Source organism: Bubalus kerabau, chromosome 22 (genome assembly GCF_029407905.1).
Source record: "Bubalus kerabau isolate K-KA32 ecotype Philippines breed swamp buffalo chromosome 22, PCC_UOA_SB_1v2, whole genome shotgun sequence".
Lineage (NCBI taxonomy): Eukaryota > Metazoa > Chordata > Mammalia > Artiodactyla > Bovidae > Bubalus > Bubalus kerabau.
The window spans coordinates 17,547,959-17,555,985 of record NC_073645.1 but is presented as its reverse complement, the minus strand read 5'-3'; positions in this window follow the sequence as shown (position 1 = coordinate 17,555,985).

The following is an 8,027-nucleotide window of genomic DNA, read 5'->3' as shown; positions in this document are numbered from 1 at the left end:
ATCCTACAGGACATAAGGTGCAGCCACCAAAAAAAAAGGGACTTGTCCAGAGTGGCGCCTGGTTAGTAATAAAGCCCCTGACCCAGACGTTTCTGTCACACCCCTGTTGTCTAGTTTTCTGTTATAGTAAATTAGACAGAGAATGAAAGCGTGCTTGTGGCCCTAGACCCAGTGACCACTTCCCTGCCAGACACCATCCCACCACCCACAGCCTCACTCTCTTCCCCTTTGCCATACTACCAGGCCCATCCATCTTGTAATCATCTGGGCATTTATTAAGAATTTGGTGTACTAGCATAAGGTGCTCTCTGGTGGGGCGGAGGGGGAGAGGGCGGTCATATCTGTGTTTGCTTATCACTCTGGCATTTGGGGTCTGAGTTGACAATGTGACCTCTGAAGGGCAGACTGCATGTCAGTGGGAGATTTTCAACTTGAACCTGGACTAAATTCAGGTAGTAAAAGGGAAGCAGTTTGCTTTCTGACACAGACCAAAAAGGGCAAGAGATTGAAGTAAAGGGAACTCGAGTGTGATTTGGTAACTGTCTGATTGGGGCCACAGTGTGTGAGTTTCTGTAGAAGGGAAAGGAGAATTCTGTGTGTGTGTGAGCACATTCTCGATGCACAGCATGGAGGCAGGAAGAGATTTTCCCAGAGTGGCCAACAAGAGTTCAGTCTCTGCACTAGAAAGCCTTCTCCATCTTTACCCTCCTGAGTTCTCTCAATGGCAAATGCATCTTGCTAGCACAGAGATTCCCAGACTTTCACATCATCTACATGGCATTCATTGGCCAAAAGAAAAACCCAACAGTTTCGTTTATTAAGCAGCTGGGGCCAAGTGACTTAATACGACTTTATGTCCTAACAACTTAGTAGCCGTCTGGAAAAATAATAAACATCAATTAAAAAAAAAAGTTTTCATTTCTTTCTCAAATAATGACTTCCTAACAGAATGCGTGACCCTACTGGGTTCTATAAAGTGGGGAATCAGATGGAAGGCTGCCACTCTCATCTCCTGCTCCACATTGATCTGAATCTATCTGCTTTCCATCACAGTAATCCCTGAAGACCCAGATTTGTCAGTGAGTTTGATGTTGAAACTGTGAATAACCCAGAGCTAGTAGTCCATGTGGAGTTTGGTGAATGTTGAGTAGTACTGTTTCCGGGACTCCCCAAGCACACATGGGCAGTGGTTAAGAACACAGGCTTGAAAACTTGCTTGCTGGAACCAGAATCCTGACTGTACTACTCACTGTGTGACCTTGGGCTAATTATTTTAGCTTTAAGTGTTTCAATCTTCCTGTGTATCCAAAGGGCAGAATAAAAGTACCATCTTATAGGTTTTGGGGGAATCAAGTGAAGTTCCCACCTGTAATGCACTTAGCACAGTAGATGTTCAGGGGACACTGGGTCAGGCTCTGCTCAACACTGTGTGTGGACTTAAGGGCTGACCACACAGCCCTGTTTGCTGGGATTGTCTCGGGTCATGAGATTATTATTAGAACCCTCTTCCAATATGAAATTGCTCTAATTTGGAAGATAAATTATGTGGTAGCCCACTGTTACATTTTTTAACTCATTTAGTGTTCCTACGGAGAAGGCAATGGCACCCCACTCCAGTACTCTTGCCTGGAAAATCCCATGGACGGAGGAGCCTGGTAGGCTGCAGTCCATGGGGTTGCGAAGAGTCGGACACTACTCAGAGACTTCACTTTCACTTTTCACTTTCATGCATTGGAGAAGGAAATGGCAACCCACTCCAGTGTTCTTGCCTGGAAATTCCCAGGGGCGGGGGAGCCTGAGGCCGTCTCTGGGGTCGCACAGAGTCCGACTGAAGCGACTTAGCAGCAGCAGCAGCAGTAGCAGTGCTCCTACAGGTTGCAGGCACTGGGATTTGAATCTAAGCAGTCTGGGTATCTGCTTTTTGCCCTAATTTGCCCTGGCCTCTGCTCTTAAGCACTAGAGCAGTGCTTCTTAACTGGGGTGAAGGCAGGAGGTAGATGTTATGTGCTCGCGTACACACACACACGCTGCCACAGAGACATTTGGTAACCATCCAGAGACATTTTTTGCTTGTCACCCTAGGGGGTTGTTGTGGCGTCCAGTGGGTAGGGGAGAGGCCAGGGCTGCTGCCAAACATCCTGCAGTGCACAGGACAGCTCTGCAGCAAAGACCTGTCTAGCCCCAAGTACTGATGGTGCTGAGGCTGAGAAACCCTGGGCCAGAGGCTGCGTCCTCTTGAGGCCTTGGCACACTCTACCGCTTACTGTTGGCTTCCATTATGAAGTCCCACCTTGCAGCAAAAACCAGAAATGTGATTCTTTTCCTGGTAGGAACTTCACCATGAACTCTGTAACCCCTTTCACCAACCCACTGGTGAGGCTCAACTTCGTGCTGTGGCCCCAGGTGTCCACAGCTGCAAAATCCCCTTGTTCTGAGGGGCCAGGTACAGAGTCCCCTCAGTGCACTGACATCACCTGTTCCTCAGAGACAAGACGGGAGGAAACCACAGAGAGGTGAGCCCTGGTTGTGAAAGCTGTATTCACTGCTCAGGGTCACCGTTAGTATCATGTTTCTTTGCCTCCTCCACGCTTAGATAAACTGGTAGAAATGGAGATGAGGATCCACCAAATATAAATATGGGCGGTCTAGTTTCTGAAATAAATGGAAGGTCATATTGAGGGTGACTCCTGTGCCTATTTATATTTTTAACCAAACAAGAGGAGGGGATTTTTTCCTGTGTGTGGGTTTTCTTAATTTTCCTCTGGAAAAACTTTATAAAGTTTGTATGAAAATGCTTTCTGGTCTGCAGTTTCCTCTCCAAACTTCTCCGTAGCCAGTCTGTGTATCATCTCTTTATCTATAGATCTATGTCTATCAGGTTTGAAACATAAGTTCTTGCAAAGTCCAGAATATCTCCTTGTACAATTAGGATCTATTCTGGAGCAGAAGGCAAAGGGCACTTACTCCTGTGTGGAGATTTAAAGTCTCCCTCCTGCCTCTGCTCCTCCCATCTTATCAAGGTGTTTAGACCCCAGGCCCCACTGCCCTGAGTATTCACAGCTGAGTAACCACCCCAGCCAGGCCGGTAGGGTGCAGGGAAGGCCACCTCAAGCTCCTTCTTCAAGGAGGCCCATGAGTTCCCAAGCGGACAGGGCATCGAGTGGCCTTCAGATATATGCAAAGTGTAGGACGTGACAGCCACACCGTTCTGAGTAAATAGCAGGAGCTTTCACGTGCTTCGGGCCTGTAATCCCCCTGTCCGTGTCATACTTATTGGCCAAAACAGAGAAACCCAAGTAGAAAGTGGAAAACGAAAAGCTAAGGCCAAGTGAGACAAGTGATCCGCACCTGGTCATGAAGTATTTGCATACTAAAGGCCCAGGGTAGGCATCTGTCAACCAGGCCTGGTGGCCCAACCACAACTAACGCATGCCATGCTGTAGCAAAATTAGAAAAGTGAGCGGACAGTAGAAAGAGGCAAGGTGGATGCAGCCAAGGCTCAGAGCTCGGGGAGGAGGGCCCGGCTGGGTCTCGGCCGCCGTTTATACCCCTCAGGTGGGTGTCCTCGGCAGGGAACAACCCGGTGGCTTGCAGGCTTGTGCTGCAAGGGCTCTTCTCCCTGACCCTTCCACTTGTCAGTGGTCTCTGCTTCAGCCCTCAGAGCTGCCCCCCACACCTATCACACTGGGGGCGCTGACTGGACAGGAGCGTGTCCCATGAAGCCCACCACTTGCCTGGGGGCTGTGCTTGAGCTCACCGTTGCGGGAATCTCGCCTGAGCAGAGGAAGAGAGGAGAGTAGGGGCCAGCCTTGTGCAACTGTGAGGACTGAGACGTACAATGAGGGGCTGGCGCCGGCTGGACCTCGGTTGTTGGAGACCGAGTGTGACGACACTTGGTTTCCTGAGGCAAACGAAGAGGGTGAGGCCAGTCCTGAGGAAGCCACTGCTTCCTGAGGGCGTCTTAGGAGCCAACAGCTCCAGGAGGGATCAGCCTCACCTCTGAGGTGACTTTGAGGAGATAGGACAGTGAGGAGCAGGGGGTGGGGCTGGGGGTGGGGGGAGGGCAGGGGAGAATAATAATAATAGAAGCAGTAACAATATTAAGAGCAATCAACACATATGTACATGGTAACTACCATGACCCAGGCACTGTTTTAAGCACTTCTTTGTATTAAGCCACTTAATTTTCATAACAATCCTGTGAGGTAGTGTGGTGTTTATAACATATGGCTGCAAATTTTTGGACACTCCTCCCTTCAAAAAGTGGAACCTAATTCTCCTCCCCTTGCATGTGAGTTGGACTGACTTTTTGCCTAATGAATGGATGTAGCAGAAATGATACTACTCCACCAGTGAGGTCATTAAAAAGCATGTGATCTCTGTCTTGCTCTCTCTCTGGCATCACTTGCTCTGGGGGGAAAGCAACCACCATGTTGTAAGGACACTCAAACAGCCCACTGAGGGATAAAGTGCAGCCCACATCCAGCACCACCGTGTCAGCCAGGTGAGAAAGTCACTTTGGAAACAGCACTTCCAGCCCCAGCTGAGCCTTCGGCTAACTATGGCCCTGGCCCCTATCTGACCAAACCTCTAGAGAAACCTTATGGTGAAGTCACCCAGATAAGCTGCTACTGAATCCCTGAACCATAGAAACTGAGAGATAATACATATTCATTGTTGTTCTAAGCCACTAACTTTGGGGAAATTTTGTTTCATATTATAGCAAAGATAATGAATTCAAGTGGGTACTTTTAAAAGCCCATTTTACAGATGTGGAAACAGAAGCCTAGAGAAGTAACGGAATTTGCCTAAGGTCCTCATAAGTATGGTCTGAAACCAGCCCGTCTGGCTCCAGATTCCATGTTCTGCATGATGTGGTGAACCTGCCAAGACTTGAAACCATGAGAAAACAGAAGCTTGCCCAGGAGGCGGGGCCCAGTGGCCTCTGCAGTGGTTCCTCCGCTGACTGCTCCTGGTCCTGCCCGTTTTATCAGCTGGCTGTAGTCCTCCTGTCCAAACTGGGAGTTAGCAGGAGCCTTTTCAGTACATTTCCTTCCTGCTTGAATTGGCCAGAATTAATTCCTATTGCTGTCACCAAGACAGCTAACCTTGGAAGATCTGCCCTCCCCAAACCTTGTTGTTTAAAGGTGGTCTTTACTTTAGTGGCAACCAGATTGCCTCTAAGATAGGACCTTAAACTCACAAAAGGGAATTTGGTGATCACCTGGCTCCTTTCTTCCAAGGAAAAGCCGCAACTACAAATTTTTGTACTCAGAAAAGCAATTCAGATAAGGTCCATTTCTACATAAATGGCAGCTTTTCTCTGTGGCCCCCTCTCCCTGAGGAGCCACACTGGCCAGTCTAGGAAGGAAAGTGGTCCACTTAACACACACTGATGGTTCCATTCTTACCACATGCCAGGCACCAGACCAGGCTCTAGAAATGTGAAGATGGGGGGTGGATGATACCATCACAATCCCAAAAGAGCCTTCTGCAACCCAAGATGTGGCTTTATTGAAATTCTGTGTATCCCAAGGAGACCGTTGGCCAAGGTCTTACACAGTATATTGCAAGATTCCTCTTGCATCACTTATTTTTTTAAAAAACTTTATTCCTTCTATGTTTCGGATTATAAAACAGTAAGATCTGGAAAATATAAGAAATAATTCAGAGAAAATAAACATAAACAAATATAAGAAATAACTCAGAGATAACCCTGTGAAATTTTGCTGTGTAGATTTCCAGTGTTTTTTTTCTATGCATCTGAGGCTGGCTGTAGGCATATAGTACTTTACAAATTGGGGGTCAGGGTACACCCATGAATTTGTAATATGCATTTTCAAAATTGCCTGGAACATTATTTTCCTGCTTTGTACTTCAATCCCCCCAATGCACAAGGCTGCCCCATGACACACCTCTTCCTGCCGAGAGCTGCCTGCAGGTGGGGGATACACCCAATCACACATACCCTCCAGCAACGGCTCTCAGACATCCATTCCTGCTTCCCTTCCCACTGGTCTAAAGTGAAGCAAGAAAAATATAGGCCACGTAGTTTTTCATCGGGGGTTTCCCTGGTAGCTCAATGGTAAAGAATCCACCTGCCTATGCAGGAGTCTCAGGTTCGATCCCTGGGTTGGGAAAATCCCCTGGAGAAAGAAATGGCAACCCGTTCTAGTATTCTTGCCTGGTAAATCCCATAGACAGAGGAGCCTAGCAGGCTATAGTCCATAGGATTGCAAAAGAGTCAGACACGACTTAGCAACTAAACAAGTTTTTCTCAAAGCTAAATATGTCCACTTTTAATTGTAAAATTATGTTCTCCTCACTTTTATGCTAAGTTTCTTTTTCTTATAGGACAAAGTATCTTTAGAAGAAACAATCCTATGTAAAAAGGTTGACCTGTGTAAAAATCCTATGAGCACTTCCCTGATGGTCCAGGGGTTAAGACTCTTCCTGCCAATGCAGGGGACATGATGGGTTCGAGCCCTGGTTGGGGAAGACTCCACATGCCTCAGGACAGCTAAGTCTGTGCACGACAACTACTGAGCCCACACTCCAGAGGCTGACCGGACCCCGGGATACGAGAAACCATGGCAACGTGAAGCCTGCACACAGCAACGAGAGTAGCCCCCACTCGCCACAACTAGAGAAAGCCTGCACACAGCAGTGGAGACCCAGCACAGTCAAAAATACATAAATAAGTGCATTTTTTAAATGGACTAAATATTTAAAATCGCTTACTTCTTCCTTTGGAGAAAAAAAACAAAAACAAAAACAAAAACCTATGAGATTTGTTAAGATTTATAATAGAAAATATTATCCTGACCTGTGAGGTCCCAAAGACCAGGAACTTCTGCTCCAGGCCTCCAGGAAAACTCAGTCCAGGCTCAGCAGCCCAGACCATGATAATAATAAGGATGCGTGAATTTATAGAAGAAAAGACCTCCATATTAAAAACCCTCTCGTGTTCATGCTCTCATCTCCTCCTAAGGACAGTTATTCAGGGCAGGTAGTGTAGTCTCTCATTCTACACATGAGGCAGTGGAAGGCCCCAGCAGGGCAAGGGGAGGGGGTCCAGCTTCCATGGCTGGTTAGGCCCAACGGAGCAGATCCAGGTTCCTGACTGCCATCCCAGTGACCTTAGACAGGTTCTTAGACGGGCTGTTTTTGGAGCCACAGCAGTTTTGAGGTGACACCAGGTCCCACTCAGAATAGAGATAGGCAGTTGCAGTATCGAACTTGATGGGATATTCTGAAATTCCTCTCCAGGAACCACGAAGTTACAACCCACTTAAGTGGCCAGAAACCCAGGCCTGGGGGCTTCTGCCACTGCTGGGGAGGTGCAGACTCGGGAATCTAGGCACAAGCAGCCGCAAGCCCAGCAATGAAGGTTGTCAGGAAATGCCTGGTCATACGGGTGGCAGCCTCCCAGGCTGGATGTTGGTTCTGAGGCTGATGGGTAGCCTTTCAGGAAGGGCTCCAGCGGGTAATGAAAGGGGCTCCCCAGAGCCTAGGCAGCTGGTTTATGGGGCATACTATAATGGAGAGAGTGCTGGACCCACCCAAGAGCCCAGTTCAGGAGCTGCCTGCCCTCGGGCACAGCCATCACCTTCTGGAGCCTGAGCTTCTTGTCTCACAAATGAAAATATTAAACAAAATAGATTCTAGAAACCTAGCTGCCAGCAAAGGTCTGGTGGCAGAGCTGGGGAATACTTTTAAAGCTGCTCCACATTGCCCCCTCGTGGCATCTGACTATGGTCCCTCAAAGCTCAGGTGTCCATCCATCTATCCATCAATCCATCTTTTCTTCTTTCCATTCAAAAACACTAACAGGCACTCTGCCAGTTGTTGAGGATGCCAAAGCAAATGATATATAGTCCCTGTCTTAAGTCTGTGGGGAACTCACAAAACATAGATAAAATATGGGACCGACCCCTGGGTGAATGTCATGGAGATAGGTGGGGCTAGTAGCAGGCCCTCCCGGGAGACTCAAGCAGGATGCACAGAGGAGCTGGTGGGTCACTCAA